The sequence below is a fragment of the Hydra viridissima genome, unplaced genomic scaffold (genome assembly GCF_058129835.1).
Source record: "Hydra viridissima isolate aposymbiotic clone 2 unplaced genomic scaffold, HvirCarnegie_v1 scaffold_5, whole genome shotgun sequence".
Lineage (NCBI taxonomy): Eukaryota > Metazoa > Cnidaria > Hydrozoa > Anthoathecata > Hydridae > Hydra > Hydra viridissima.
Genome location: NW_028324304.1, coordinates 10,107,394 through 10,123,035, shown reverse-complemented (window position 1 = coordinate 10,123,035; position 15,642 = coordinate 10,107,394).

Sequence of the window (15,642 nt, the reverse complement as noted above, 5' to 3'; positions counted from 1 at the left end):
GACAAATGCACAGAAATGCTTAGAATTTGCTTGTAATGTCAATTCTGTGATTATTTCGTCAAATTGGAGCCTTTCACCGAGATTTCTTGGAGCCTTTGGACATATTCTGTTGTAACCTATCAGGCTGAGCACGAAAATGACAAAGACAACCAACAGAGAGGCTGGCAAGTACCGGATTTGGCGACAAAACCCCGTTTTTGGCTCAATTTCCATACAAAACGTCGAAATTTGGGCCAAATGTGGCCAAATTCGAGGCTTTCACCGACTCCTCTTGCATCCCTTGGCCATATTTTGTTGTATCCTGTCAGGCTGAGCAAAAAAAGGCCCAAGGGCATCAAGCAATTCAGTGGTAAGTACCGAATTTTGCGACAAATGCACAGAAATGCTTAGAATTTGCTTGTAATGTCAATTCTGTGATTATTTCGTCAAATTGGAGCCTTTCACCGAGATTTCTTGGAGCCTTTGGACATATTCTGTTGTAACCTATCAGGCTGAGCACGAAAATGACAAAGACAACCAACAGAGAGGCTGGCAAGTACCGGATTTGGCGACAAAACCCCGTTTTTGGCTCAATTTCCATACAAAACGTCGAAATTTGGGCCAAATGTGGCCAAATTCGAGGCTTTCACCGACTCCTCTTGCATCCCTTGGCCATATTTTGTTGTATCCTGTCAGGCTGAGCAAAAAAAGGCCCAAGGGCATCAAGCAATTCAGTGGTAAGTACCGAATTTTGCGACAAATGCACAGAAATGCTTAGAATTTGCTTGTAATGTCAATTCTGTGATTATTTCGTCAAATTGGAGCCTTTCACCGAGATTTCTTGGAGCCTTTGGACATATTCTGTTGTAACCTATCAGGCTGAGCACGAAAATGACAAAGACAACCAACAGAGAGGCTGGCAAGTACCGGATTTGGCGACAAAACCCCGTTTTTGGCTCAATTTCCATACAAAACGTCGAAATTTGGGCCAAATGTGGCCAAATTCGAGGCTTTCACCGACTCCTCTTGCATCCCTTGGCCATATTTTGTTGTATCCTGTCAGGCTGAGCAAAAAAAGGCCCAAGGGCATCAAGCAATTCAGTGGTAAGTACCGAATTTTGCGACAAATGCACAGAAATGCTTAGAATTTGCTTGTAATGTCAATTCTGTGATTATTTCGTCAAATTGGAGCCTTTCACCGAGATTTCTTGGAGCCTTTGGACATATTCTGTTGTAACCTATCAGGCTGAGCACGAAAATGACAAAGACAACCAACAGAGAGGCTGGCAAGTACCGGATTTGGCGACAAAACCCCGTTTTTGGCTCAATTTCCATACAAAACGTCGAAATTTGGGCCAAATGTGGCCAAATTCGAGGCTTTCACCGACTCCTCTTGCATCCCTTGGCCATATTTTGTTGTATCCTGTCAGGCTGAGCAAAAAAAGGCCCAAGGGCATCAAGCAATTCAGTGGTAAGTACCGAATTTTGCGACAAATGCACAGAAATGCTTAGAATTTGCTTGTAATGTCAATTCTGTGATTATTTCGTCAAATTGGAGCCTTTCACCGAGATTTCTTGGAGCCTTTGGACATATTCTGTTGTAACCTATCAGGCTGAGCACGAAAATGACAAAGACAACCAACAGAGAGGCTGGCAAGTACCGGATTTGGCGACAAAACCCCGTTTTTGGCTCAATTTCCATACAAAACGTCGAAATTTGGGCCAAATGTGGCCAAATTCGAGGCTTTCACCGACTCCTCTTGCATCCCTTGGCCATATTTTGTTGTATCCTGTCAGGCTGAGCAAAAAAAGGCCCAAGGGCATCAAGCAATTCAGTGGTAAGTACCGAATTTTGCGACAAATGCACAGAAATGCTTAGAATTTGCTTGTAATGTCAATTCTGTGATTATTTCGTCAAATTGGAGCCTTTCACCGAGATTTCTTGGAGCCTTTGGACATATTCTGTTGTAACCTATCAGGCTGAGCACGAAAATGACAAAGACAACCAACAGAGAGGCTGGCAAGTACCGGATTTGGCGACAAAACCCCGTTTTTGGCTCAATTTCCATACAAAACGTCGAAATTTGGGCCAAATGTGGCCAAATTCGAGGCTTTCACCGACTCCTCTTGCATCCCTTGGCCATATTTTGTTGTATCCTGTCAGGCTGAGCAAAAAAAGGCCCAAGGGCATCAAGCAATTCAGTGGTAAGTACCGAATTTTGCGACAAATGCACAGAAATGCTTAGAATTTGCTTGTAATGTCAATTCTGTGATTATTTCGTCAAATTGGAGCCTTTCACCGAGATTTCTTGGAGCCTTTGGACATATTCTGTTGTAACCTATCAGGCTGAGCACGAAAATGACAAAGACAACCAACAGAGAGGCTGGCAAGTACCGGATTTGGCGACAAAACCCCGTTTTTGGCTCAATTTCCATACAAAACGTCGAAATTTGGGCCAAATGTGGCCAAATTCGAGGCTTTCACCGACTCCTCTTGCATCCCTTGGCCATATTTTGTTGTATCCTGTCAGGCTGAGCAAAAAAAGGCCCAAGGGCATCAAGCAATTCAGTGGTAAGTACCGAATTTTGCGACAAATGCACAGAAATGCTTAGAATTTGCTTGTAATGTCAATTCTGTGATTATTTCGTCAAATTGGAGCCTTTCACCGAGATTTCTTGGAGCCTTTGGACATATTCTGTTGTAACCTATCAGGCTGAGCACGAAAATGACAAAGACAACCAACAGAGAGGCTGGCAAGTACCGGATTTGGCGACAAAACCCCGTTTTTGGCTCAATTTCCATACAAAACGTCGAAATTTGGGCCAAATGTGGCCAAATTCGAGGCTTTCACCGACTCCTCTTGCATCCCTTGGCCATATTTTGTTGTATCCTGTCAGGCTGAGCAAAAAAAGGCCCAAGGGCATCAAGCAATTCAGTGGTAAGTACCGAATTTTGCGACAAATGCACAGAAATGCTTAGAATTTGCTTGTAATGTCAATTCTGTGATTATTTCGTCAAATTGGAGCCTTTCACCGAGATTTCTTGGAGCCTTTGGACATATTCTGTTGTAACCTATCAGGCTGAGCACGAAAATGACAAAGACAACCAACAGAGAGGCTGGCAAGTACCGGATTTGGCGACAAAACCCCGTTTTTGGCTCAATTTCCATACAAAACGTCGAAATTTGGGCCAAATGTGGCCAAATTCGAGGCTTTCACCGACTCCTCTTGCATCCCTTGGCCATATTTTGTTGTATCCTGTCAGGCTGAGCAAAAAAAGGCCCAAGGGCATCAAGCAATTCAGTGGTAAGTACCGAATTTTGCGACAAATGCACAGAAATGCTTAGAATTTGCTTGTAATGTCAATTCTGTGATTATTTCGTCAAATTGGAGCCTTTCACCGAGATTTCTTGGAGCCTTTGGACATATTCTGTTGTAACCTATCAGGCTGAGCACGAAAATGACAAAGACAACCAACAGAGAGGCTGGCAAGTACCGGATTTGGCGACAAAACCCCGTTTTTGGCTCAATTTCCATACAAAACGTCGAAATTTGGGCCAAATGTGGCCAAATTCGAGGCTTTCACCGACTCCTCTTGCATCCCTTGGCCATATTTTGTTGTATCCTGTCAGGCTGAGCAAAAAAAGGCCCAAGGGCATCAAGCAATTCAGTGGTAAGTACCGAATTTTGCGACAAATGCACAGAAATGCTTAGAATTTGCTTGTAATGTCAATTCTGTGATTATTTCGTCAAATTGGAGCCTTTCACCGAGATTTCTTGGAGCCTTTGGACATATTCTGTTGTAACCTATCAGGCTGAGCACGAAAATGACAAAGACAACCAACAGAGAGGCTGGCAAGTACCGGATTTGGCGACAAAACCCCGTTTTTGGCTCAATTTCCATACAAAACGTCGAAATTTGGGCCAAATGTGGCCAAATTCGAGGCTTTCACCGACTCCTCTTGCATCCCTTGGCCATATTTTGTTGTATCCTGTCAGGCTGAGCAAAAAAAGGCCCAAGGGCATCAAGCAATTCAGTGGTAAGTACCGAATTTTGCGACAAATGCACAGAAATGCTTAGAATTTGCTTGTAATGTCAATTCTGTGATTATTTCGTCAAATTGGAGCCTTTCACCGAGATTTCTTGGAGCCTTTGGACATATTCTGTTGTAACCTATCAGGCTGAGCACGAAAATGACAAAGACAACCAACAGAGAGGCTGGCAAGTACCGGATTTGGCGACAAAACCCCGTTTTTGGCTCAATTTCCATACAAAACGTCGAAATTTGGGCCAAATGTGGCCAAATTCGAGGCTTTCACCGACTCCTCTTGCATCCCTTGGCCATATTTTGTTGTATCCTGTCAGGCTGAGCAAAAAAAGGCCCAAGGGCATCAAGCAATTCAGTGGTAAGTACCGAATTTTGCGACAAATGCACAGAAATGCTTAGAATTTGCTTGTAATGTCAATTCTGTGATTATTTCGTCAAATTGGAGCCTTTCACCGAGATTTCTTGGAGCCTTTGGACATATTCTGTTGTAACCTATCAGGCTGAGCACGAAAATGACAAAGACAACCAACAGAGAGGCTGGCAAGTACCGGATTTGGCGACAAAACCCCGTTTTTGGCTCAATTTCCATACAAAACGTCGAAATTTGGGCCAAATGTGGCCAAATTCGAGGCTTTCACCGACTCCTCTTGCATCCCTTGGCCATATTTTGTTGTATCCTGTCAGGCTGAGCAAAAAAAGGCCCAAGGGCATCAAGCAATTCAGTGGTAAGTACCGAATTTTGCGACAAATGCACAGAAATGCTTAGAATTTGCTTGTAATGTCAATTCTGTGATTATTTCGTCAAATTGGAGCCTTTCACCGAGATTTCTTGGAGCCTTTGGACATATTCTGTTGTAACCTATCAGGCTGAGCACGAAAATGACAAAGACAACCAACAGAGAGGCTGGCAAGTACCGGATTTGGCGACAAAACCCCGTTTTTGGCTCAATTTCCATACAAAACGTCGAAATTTGGGCCAAATGTGGCCAAATTCGAGGCTTTCACCGACTCCTCTTGCATCCCTTGGCCATATTTTGTTGTATCCTGTCAGGCTGAGCAAAAAAAGGCCCAAGGGCATCAAGCAATTCAGTGGTAAGTACCGAATTTTGCGACAAATGCACAGAAATGCTTAGAATTTGCTTGTAATGTCAATTCTGTGATTATTTCGTCAAATTGGAGCCTTTCACCGAGATTTCTTGGAGCCTTTGGACATATTCTGTTGTAACCTATCAGGCTGAGCACGAAAATGACAAAGACAACCAACAGAGAGGCTGGCAAGTACCGGATTTGGCGACAAAACCCCGTTTTTGGCTCAATTTCCATACAAAACGTCGAAATTTGGGCCAAATGTGGCCAAATTCGAGGCTTTCACCGACTCCTCTTGCATCCCTTGGCCATATTTTGTTGTATCCTGTCAGGCTGAGCAAAAAAAGGCCCAAGGGCATCAAGCAATTCAGTGGTAAGTACCGAATTTTGCGACAAATGCACAGAAATGCTTAGAATTTGCTTGTAATGTCAATTCTGTGATTATTTCGTCAAATTGGAGCCTTTCACCGAGATTTCTTGGAGCCTTTGGACATATTCTGTTGTAACCTATCAGGCTGAGCACGAAAATGACAAAGACAACCAACAGAGAGGCTGGCAAGTACCGGATTTGGCGACAAAACCCCGTTTTTGGCTCAATTTCCATACAAAACGTCGAAATTTGGGCCAAATGTGGCCAAATTCGAGGCTTTCACCGACTCCTCTTGCATCCCTTGGCCATATTTTGTTGTATCCTGTCAGGCTGAGCAAAAAAAGGCCCAAGGGCATCAAGCAATTCAGTGGTAAGTACCGAATTTTGCGACAAATGCACAGAAATGCTTAGAATTTGCTTGTAATGTCAATTCTGTGATTATTTCGTCAAATTGGAGCCTTTCACCGAGATTTCTTGGAGCCTTTGGACATATTCTGTTGTAACCTATCAGGCTGAGCACGAAAATGACAAAGACAACCAACAGAGAGGCTGGCAAGTACCGGATTTGGCGACAAAACCCCGTTTTTGGCTCAATTTCCATACAAAACGTCGAAATTTGGGCCAAATGTGGCCAAATTCGAGGCTTTCACCGACTCCTCTTGCATCCCTTGGCCATATTTTGTTGTATCCTGTCAGGCTGAGCAAAAAAAGGCCCAAGGGCATCAAGCAATTCAGTGGTAAGTACCGAATTTTGCGACAAATGCACAGAAATGCTTAGAATTTGCTTGTAATGTCAATTCTGTGATTATTTCGTCAAATTGGAGCCTTTCACCGAGATTTCTTGGAGCCTTTGGACATATTCTGTTGTAACCTATCAGGCTGAGCACGAAAATGACAAAGACAACCAACAGAGAGGCTGGCAAGTACCGGATTTGGCGACAAAACCCCGTTTTTGGCTCAATTTCCATACAAAACGTCGAAATTTGGGCCAAATGTGGCCAAATTCGAGGCTTTCACCGACTCCTCTTGCATCCCTTGGCCATATTTTGTTGTATCCTGTCAGGCTGAGCAAAAAAAGGCCCAAGGGCATCAAGCAATTCAGTGGTAAGTACCGAATTTTGCGACAAATGCACAGAAATGCTTAGAATTTGCTTGTAATGTCAATTCTGTGATTATTTCGTCAAATTGGAGCCTTTCACCGAGATTTCTTGGAGCCTTTGGACATATTCTGTTGTAACCTATCAGGCTGAGCACGAAAATGACAAAGACAACCAACAGAGAGGCTGGCAAGTACCGGATTTGGCGACAAAACCCCGTTTTTGGCTCAATTTCCATACAAAACGTCGAAATTTGGGCCAAATGTGGCCAAATTCGAGGCTTTCACCGACTCCTCTTGCATCCCTTGGCCATATTTTGTTGTATCCTGTCAGGCTGAGCAAAAAAAGGCCCAAGGGCATCAAGCAATTCAGTGGTAAGTACCGAATTTTGCGACAAATGCACAGAAATGCTTAGAATTTGCTTGTAATGTCAATTCTGTGATTATTTCGTCAAATTGGAGCCTTTCACCGAGATTTCTTGGAGCCTTTGGACATATTCTGTTGTAACCTATCAGGCTGAGCACGAAAATGACAAAGACAACCAACAGAGAGGCTGGCAAGTACCGGATTTGGCGACAAAACCCCGTTTTTGGCTCAATTTCCATACAAAACGTCGAAATTTGGGCCAAATGTGGCCAAATTCGAGGCTTTCACCGACTCCTCTTGCATCCCTTGGCCATATTTTGTTGTATCCTGTCAGGCTGAGCAAAAAAAGGCCCAAGGGCATCAAGCAATTCAGTGGTAAGTACCGAATTTTGCGACAAATGCACAGAAATGCTTAGAATTTGCTTGTAATGTCAATTCTGTGATTATTTCGTCAAATTGGAGCCTTTCACCGAGATTTCTTGGAGCCTTTGGACATATTCTGTTGTAACCTATCAGGCTGAGCACGAAAATGACAAAGACAACCAACAGAGAGGCTGGCAAGTACCGGATTTGGCGACAAAACCCCGTTTTTGGCTCAATTTCCATACAAAACGTCGAAATTTGGGCCAAATGTGGCCAAATTCGAGGCTTTCACCGACTCCTCTTGCATCCCTTGGCCATATTTTGTTGTATCCTGTCAGGCTGAGCAAAAAAAGGCCCAAGGGCATCAAGCAATTCAGTGGTAAGTACCGAATTTTGCGACAAATGCACAGAAATGCTTAGAATTTGCTTGTAATGTCAATTCTGTGATTATTTCGTCAAATTGGAGCCTTTCACCGAGATTTCTTGGAGCCTTTGGACATATTCTGTTGTAACCTATCAGGCTGAGCACGAAAATGACAAAGACAACCAACAGAGAGGCTGGCAAGTACCGGATTTGGCGACAAAACCCCGTTTTTGGCTCAATTTCCATACAAAACGTCGAAATTTGGGCCAAATGTGGCCAAATTCGAGGCTTTCACCGACTCCTCTTGCATCCCTTGGCCATATTTTGTTGTATCCTGTCAGGCTGAGCAAAAAAAGGCCCAAGGGCATCAAGCAATTCAGTGGTAAGTACCGAATTTTGCGACAAATGCACAGAAATGCTTAGAATTTGCTTGTAATGTCAATTCTGTGATTATTTCGTCAAATTGGAGCCTTTCACCGAGATTTCTTGGAGCCTTTGGACATATTCTGTTGTAACCTATCAGGCTGAGCACGAAAATGACAAAGACAACCAACAGAGAGGCTGGCAAGTACCGGATTTGGCGACAAAACCCCGTTTTTGGCTCAATTTCCATACAAAACGTCGAAATTTGGGCCAAATGTGGCCAAATTCGAGGCTTTCACCGACTCCTCTTGCATCCCTTGGCCATATTTTTGTTGTATCCTGTCAGGCTGAGCAAAAAAGGCCCAAGGGCATCAAGCAATTCAGTGGTAAGTACCGAATTTTGCGACAAATGCACAGAAATGCTTAGAATTTGCTTGTAATGTCAATTCTGTGATTATTTCGTCAAATTGGAGCCTTTCACCGAGATTTCTTGGAGCCTTTGGACATATTCTGTTGTAACCTATCAGGCTGAGCACGAAAATGACAAAGACAACCAACAGAGAGGCTGGCAAGTACCGGATTTGGCGACAAAACCCCGTTTTTGGCTCAATTTCCATACAAAACGTCGAAATTTGGGCCAAATGTGGCCAAATTCGAGGCTTTCACCGACTCCTCTTGCATCCCTTGGCCATATTTTGTTGTATCCTGTCAGGCTGAGCAAAAAAAGGCCCAAGGGCATCAAGCAATTCAGTGGTAAGTACCGAATTTTGCGACAAATGCACAGAAATGCTTAGAATTTGCTTGTAATGTCAATTCTGTGATTATTTCGTCAAATTGGAGCCTTTCACCGAGATTTCTTGGAGCCTTTGGACATATTCTGTTGTAACCTATCAGGCTGAGCACGAAAATGACAAAGACAACCAACAGAGAGGCTGGCAAGTACCGGATTTGGCGACAAAACCCCGTTTTTGGCTCAATTTCCATACAAAACGTCGAAATTTGGGCCAAATGTGGCCAAATTCGAGGCTTTCACCGACTCCTCTTGCATCCCTTGGCCATATTTTGTTGTATCCTGTCAGGCTGAGCAAAAAAAGGCCCAAGGGCATCAAGCAATTCAGTGGTAAGTACCGAATTTTGCGACAAATGCACAGAAATGCTTAGAATTTGCTTGTAATGTCAATTCTGTGATTATTTCGTCAAATTGGAGCCTTTCACCGAGATTTCTTGGAGCCTTTGGACATATTCTGTTGTAACCTATCAGGCTGAGCACGAAAATGACAAAGACAACCAACAGAGAGGCTGGCAAGTACCGGATTTGGCGACAAAACCCCGTTTTTGGCTCAATTTCCATACAAAACGTCGAAATTTGGGCCAAATGTGGCCAAATTCGAGGCTTTCACCGACTCCTCTTGCATCCCTTGGCCATATTTTGTTGTATCCTGTCAGGCTGAGCAAAAAAAGGCCCAAGGGCATCAAGCAATTCAGTGGTAAGTACCGAATTTTGCGACAAATGCACAGAAATGCTTAGAATTTGCTTGTAATGTCAATTCTGTGATTATTTCGTCAAATTGGAGCCTTTCACCGAGATTTCTTGGAGCCTTTGGACATATTCTGTTGTAACCTATCAGGCTGAGCACGAAAATGACAAAGACAACCAACAGAGAGGCTGGCAAGTACCGGATTTGGCGACAAAACCCCGTTTTTGGCTCAATTTCCATACAAAACGTCGAAATTTGGGCCAAATGTGGCCAAATTCGAGGCTTTCACCGACTCCTCTTGCATCCCTTGGCCATATTTTGTTGTATCCTGTCAGGCTGAGCAAAAAAAGGCCCAAGGGCATCAAGCAATTCAGTGGTAAGTACCGAATTTTGCGACAAATGCACAGAAATGCTTAGAATTTGCTTGTAATGTCAATTCTGTGATTATTTCGTCAAATTGGAGCCTTTCACCGAGATTTCTTGGAGCCTTTGGACATATTCTGTTGTAACCTATCAGGCTGAGCACGAAAATGACAAAGACAACCAACAGAGAGGCTGGCAAGTACCGGATTTGGCGACAAAACCCCGTTTTTGGCTCAATTTCCATACAAAACGTCGAAATTTGGGCCAAATGTGGCCAAATTCGAGGCTTTCACCGACTCCTCTTGCATCCCTTGGCCATATTTTGTTGTATCCTGTCAGGCTGAGCAAAAAAAGGCCCAAGGGCATCAAGCAATTCAGTGGTAAGTACCGAATTTTGCGACAAATGCACAGAAATGCTTAGAATTTGCTTGTAATGTCAATTCTGTGATTATTTCGTCAAATTGGAGCCTTTCACCGAGATTTCTTGGAGCCTTTGGACATATTCTGTTGTAACCTATCAGGCTGAGCACGAAAATGACAAAGACAACCAACAGAGAGGCTGGCAAGTACCGGATTTGGCGACAAAACCCCGTTTTTGGCTCAATTTCCATACAAAACGTCGAAATTTGGGCCAAATGTGGCCAAATTCGAGGCTTTCACCGACTCCTCTTGCATCCCTTGGCCATATTTTGTTGTATCCTGTCAGGCTGAGCAAAAAAAGGCCCAAGGGCATCAAGCAATTCAGTGGTAAGTACCGAATTTTGCGACAAATGCACAGAAATGCTTAGAATTTGCTTGTAATGTCAATTCTGTGATTATTTCGTCAAATTGGAGCCTTTCACCGAGATTTCTTGGAGCCTTTGGACATATTCTGTTGTAACCTATCAGGCTGAGCACGAAAATGACAAAGACAACCAACAGAGAGGCTGGCAAGTACCGGATTTGGCGACAAAACCCCGTTTTTGGCTCAATTTCCATACAAAACGTCGAAATTTGGGCCAAATGTGGCCAAATTCGAGGCTTTCACCGACTCCTCTTGCATCCCTTGGCCATATTTTGTTGTATCCTGTCAGGCTGAGCAAAAAAAGGCCCAAGGGCATCAAGCAATTCAGTGGTAAGTACCGAATTTTGCGACAAATGCACAGAAATGCTTAGAATTTGCTTGTAATGTCAATTCTGTGATTATTTCGTCAAATTGGAGCCTTTCACCGAGATTTCTTGGAGCCTTTGGACATATTCTGTTGTAACCTATCAGGCTGAGCACGAAAATGACAAAGACAACCAACAGAGAGGCTGGCAAGTACCGGATTTGGCGACAAAACCCCGTTTTTGGCTCAATTTCCATACAAAACGTCGAAATTTGGGCCAAATGTGGCCAAATTCGAGGCTTTCACCGACTCCTCTTGCATCCCTTGGCCATATTTTGTTGTATCCTGTCAGGCTGAGCAAAAAAAGGCCCAAGGGCATCAAGCAATTCAGTGGTAAGTACCGAATTTTGCGACAAATGCACAGAAATGCTTAGAATTTGCTTGTAATGTCAATTCTGTGATTATTTCGTCAAATTGGAGCCTTTCACCGAGATTTCTTGGAGCCTTTGGACATATTCTGTTGTAACCTATCAGGCTGAGCACGAAAATGACAAAGACAACCAACAGAGAGGCTGGCAAGTACCGGATTTGGCGACAAAACCCCGTTTTTGGCTCAATTTCCATACAAAACGTCGAAATTTGGGCCAAATGTGGCCAAATTCGAGGCTTTCACCGACTCCTCTTGCATCCCTTGGCCATATTTTGTTGTATCCTGTCAGGCTGAGCAAAAAAAGGCCCAAGGGCATCAAGCAATTCAGTGGTAAGTACCGAATTTTGCGACAAATGCACAGAAATGCTTAGAATTTGCTTGTAATGTCAATTCTGTGATTATTTCGTCAAATTGGAGCCTTTCACCGAGATTTCTTGGAGCCTTTGGACATATTCTGTGTAACCTATCAGGCTGAGCACGAAAATGACAAAGACACCAACAGAGAGGCTGGCAAGTACCGGATTTGGCGACAAAACCCCGTTTTTGGCTCCAATTTCCATACAAAACGTCGAAATTTGGGCCAATGTGGCCAAATTCGAGGCTTTCACCGACTCCTCTTGCATCCCTTGGCCATATTTTGTTGTATCCTGTCAGGCTGAGCAAAAAAAGGCCCAAGGGCATCAAGCAATTCAGTGGTAAGTACCGAATTTTGCGACAAATGCACAGAAATGCTTAGAATTTGCTTGTAATGTCAATTCTGTGATTATTTCGTCAAATTGGAGCCTTTCACCGAGATTTCTTGGAGCCTTTGGACATATTCTGTTGTAACCTATCAGGCTGAGCACGAAAATGACAAAGACAACCAACAGAGAGGCTGGCAAGTACCGGATTTGGCGACAGAAACCCGTTTTTGGCTCAATTTCCATACAAAACGTCGAAATTTGGGCAAATGTGGCCAAATTCGAGGCTTTCACCGACTCCTCTTGCATCCTTGGCCATATTTTGTTGTATCCTGTCAGGCTGACAAAAAAAGGCCCAAGGGCATCAAGCAATTCAGTGGTAAGTACCGAATTTGCGACAAATGCACAGAAATGCTTAGAATTGCTTGGTAATGTCAATTCTGTGATTATTTCGTCAAATTGGAGCCTTTCACGAGATTTCTTGGAGCCTTTGGACATATTCTGTTGTACCCTATCAGGCTGAGCACGAAAAATGACAAAGACAACCAACAGAGAGGCTGGCAAGTACCGGATCCGGCGACAAAACCCCGTTTTTGGCTCAATTTCCATACAAAACGTCGAAATTTGGGCCAAATGTGGCCAAATTCGAGGCTTTCACCGACTCCTCTTGCATCCCTTGGCCATATTTTGTTGTATCCTGTCAGGCTGAGCAAAAAAAAGGCCCAAGGGCATCAAGCAATTCAGTGGTAAGTACCGAATTTTGCGACAAATGCACAGAAATGCTTAGAATTTGCTTGTAATGTCAATCTGTGATTATTTCGTCAAATTGGAGCCTTTCACCGAGATTTCTTGGAGCCTTTGGACATATTCTGTTGTAACCTATCAGGCTGAGCACGAAAATGACAAAGACAACCAACAGAGAGGCTGGCAAGTACCGGATTCGGCGACAAAACCCCGTTTTGGCTCAATTTCCATACAAAACGTCGAAATTTGGGCCAAATGTGGCCAAATTCGAGGCTTTCACCGACTCCTCTTGCATCCCTTGGCCATATTTTGTTGTATCCTGTCAGGCTGAGCAAAAAAAGGCCCAAGGGCATCAAGCAATTCAGTGGTAAGTACCGAATTTTGCGACAAATGCACAGAAATGCTTAGAATTTGCTTGTAATGTCAATTCTGTGATTATTTCGTCAAATTGGAGCCTTTCACCGAGATTTCTTGGAGCCTTTGGACATATTCTGTTGTAACCTATCAGGCTGAGCACGAAAATGACAAAGACAACCAACAGAGAGGCTGGCAAGTACCGGATTCGGCGACAAAACCCCGTTTTTGGCTCAATTTCCATACAAAAACGTCGAAATTTGGGCCAAATGTGGCCAAATTCGAGGCTTTCACCGACTCCTCTTGCATCCCTTGGCCATATTTTGTTGTATCCTGTCAGGCTGAGCAAAAAAAGGCCCAAGGGCATCAAGCAATTCAGTGGTAAGTACCGAATTTTGCGACAAATGCACAGAAATGCTTAGAATTTGCTTGTAATGTCAATTCTGTGATTATTTCGTCAAATTGGAGCCTTTCACCGAGATTTCTTGGAGCCTTTGGACATATTCTGTTGTAACCTATCAGGCTGAGCACGAAAATGACAAAGACAACCAACAGAGAGGCTGGCAAGTACCGGATTCGGCGACAAACCCCGTTTTTGGCTCAATTTCCATACAAAACGTCGAAATTTGGGCCAAATGTGGCCAAATTCGAGGCTTTTCACCGACTCCTCTTGCATCCCTTGGCCATATTTTGTTGTATCCTGTCAGGCTGAGCAAAAAAAGGCCCAAGGGCATCAAGCAATTCAGTGGTAAGTACCGAATTTTGCGACAAATGCACAGAAATGCTTAGAATTTGCTTGTAATGTCAATTCTGTGATTATTTCGTCAAATTGGAGCCTTTCACCGAGATTTCTTGGAGCCTTTGGACATATTCTGTTGTAACCTATCAGGCTGAGCACGAAAATGACAAAGACAACCAACAGAGAGGCTGGCAAGTACCGGATTCGGCGACAAAACCCCGTTTTTGGCTCAATTTCCATACAAAACGTCGAAATTTGGGCCAAATGTGGCCAAATTCGAGGCTTTCACCGACTCCTCTTGCATCCCTTGGCCATATTTTGTTGTATCCTGTCAGGCTGAGCAAAAAAAGGCCCAAGGGCATCAAGCAATTCAGTGGTAAGTACCGAATTTTGCGACAAATGCACAGAAATGCTTAGAATTTGCTTGTAATGTCAATTCTGTGATTATTTCGTCAAATTGGAGCCTTTCACCGAGATTTCTTGGAGCCTTTGGACATATTCTGTTGTAACCTATCAGGCTGAGCACGAAAATGACAAAGACAACCAACAGAGAGGCTGGCAAGTACCGGATTCGGCGACAAAACCCCGTTTTTGGCTCAATTTCCATACAAAACGTCGAAATTTGGGCCAAATGTGGCCAAATTCGAGGCTTTCACCGACTCCTCTTGCATCCCTTGGCCATATTTTGTTGTATCCTGTCAGGCTGAGCAAAAAAGGCCCAAGGGCATCAAGCAATTCAGTGGTAAGTACCGAATTTTGCGACAAATGCACAGAAATGCTTAGAATTTGCTTGTAATGTCAATTCTGTGATTATTTCGTCAAATTGGAGCCTTTCACCGAGATTTCTTGGAGCCTTTGGACATATTCTGTTGTAACCTATCAGGCTGAGCACGAAAATGACAAAGACAACCAACAGAGAGGCTGGCAAGTACCGGATTTGGCGACAAAACCCCGTTTTTGGCTCAATTTCCATACAAAACGTCGAAATTTGGGCCAAATGTGGCCAAATTCGAGGCTTTCACCGACTCCTCTTGCATCCCTTGGCCATATTTTGTTGTATCCTGTCAGGCTGAGCAAAAAAAGGCCCAAGGGCATCAAGCAATTCAGTGGTAAGTACCGAATTTTGCGACAAATGCACAGAAATGCTTAGAATTTGCTTGTAATGTCAATTCTGTGATTATTTCGTCAAATTGGAGCCTTTCACCGAGATTTCTTGGAGCCTTTGGACATATTCTGTTGTAACCTATCAGGCTGAGCACGAAAATGACAAAGACAACCAACAGAGAGGCTGGCAAGTACCGGATTCGGCGACAAAACCCCGTTTTTGGCTCAATTTCCATACAAAACGTCGAAATTTGGGCCAAATGTGGCCAAATTCGAGCTTTCCACCGACTCCTCTTGCATCCCTTGGCCATATTTTGTTGTATCCTGTCAGCTGAGCAAAAAAAGGCCCAAGGGCATCAAGCAATTCAGTGGTAAGTACCGAATTTTGCGACAAATGCACAGAAATGCTTAGAATTTGCTTGTAATGTCAATTCCTGTGATTATTTCGTCAAATTGGAGCCTTTCACCGAGATTTCTTGGAGCCTTTGGACATATTCTGTTGTAACCTATCAGGCTGAGCACGAAAATGACAAAGACAACCACAGAGAGGCTGGCAAGTACCGGATTGCGACAAAACCCCGTTTTTGGCTCAATTTCCATACAAAACGTCGAAATTTGGGCCAAA